General features: G+C 39.3%; 1 pseudogene; it reads left to right on the top strand.

The window, feature by feature from the left end:
- Positions 1-252: 252 nt before the first annotated feature.
- Positions 253-335, top strand: LOC148108844 (small nucleolar RNA U3; annotated as a pseudogene).
- Positions 336-1,087: the final 752 nt, after the last annotated feature.

A 1,087-nucleotide genomic window follows, 5' to 3' on the forward strand; every position in this document is an offset into this window, starting at 1 on the left:
ACAACTGGGGCGAAAGCCAGCAAAACCTGTGACCTCTGGGAATAGAACAGAACATGCTTCAGAGTTGTGCCAGTCCAACAGTGAGTACGTTGGGGCATTTATCCTCTTGTTTCCTTCCATCATTCGTTCAGGTTTGCTTCCTGGAGGTCATTAACACCGTAACTGCCCCATATTTTAAACATGCCCCATATTTGAGCTAAAAATCCCAAATAAAGCCTATAGGTGAAAAGCTGAATTTACTTACTGAAAGCAAAGACTATACTTTCAGGGATCGTTTCTATAGTTTGTTAGTAGAGAAGTTTCTCTGAATGGGTAGAGTAGTTGCTGAAAGCAGCCATCATTGTGCACTGAAACCGGGAAAATCAACAGAAATGGGTGGAGACACAGACAGCTTTACAGTAGTTACCAACACAAGGATTCCCTTTTCAACAACTGTGGCTCTTAAGTTTTTGACAATAAAGTATAAAGCAACAACTACTGATCTGGCTTGAAGAAACTTAGGATAATTTACTGATTTTTATTTATAGGTATTACAGAGCCAGGACACTGATATTTCCAGTTAGCCCAACAATGGGCATACCAATGTGGGCAGTGTATTCAGCAATCCCTAATGAGCAAACACAGAAATCTGTGCTCAAACTCTGTGGCCTATTCACACAGCCTGTTTTGAGTGAAAAAAGCTTTCTTCCCACATTTCTTGGAGCCCAATATGAGAAGTTTTCCTAGTCAACCTGTCAGTGGTTGTGCTGCTCTTTTCTTACTTGCCTATCAGTTTCTTTTATTTTCAAATATTGGAAGTTGCAACTGGAATGGCTTAAGCAGTAAGAAAAAAAATTTTTTATTCACATAAAATGTGCTATGAGAGTTCTAACTTGAGGTGTGGCTGTACCCAAGGACTTGGTAGCAATCATAACCTATTTGTCAACCTACAAGCTCTCAGATCAACTATCCCCTTACAATACCAAAATACCATGAGCTCCTGACATTGTACTCACAATTCCAATTCAGCATAAAAAAACTTTATTCCCACCAATAGTTAAAATAAAACCCTAGGCCTGACCCTCAGAAGTATAAATGGATAATTGCA

This window comes from Ursus americanus, chromosome 15 (genome assembly GCF_024610735.1).
Source record: "Ursus americanus isolate L20-20 chromosome 15, mUrsAme1.1.p, whole genome shotgun sequence".
Classification (NCBI taxonomy): domain Eukaryota; kingdom Metazoa; phylum Chordata; class Mammalia; order Carnivora; family Ursidae; genus Ursus; species Ursus americanus.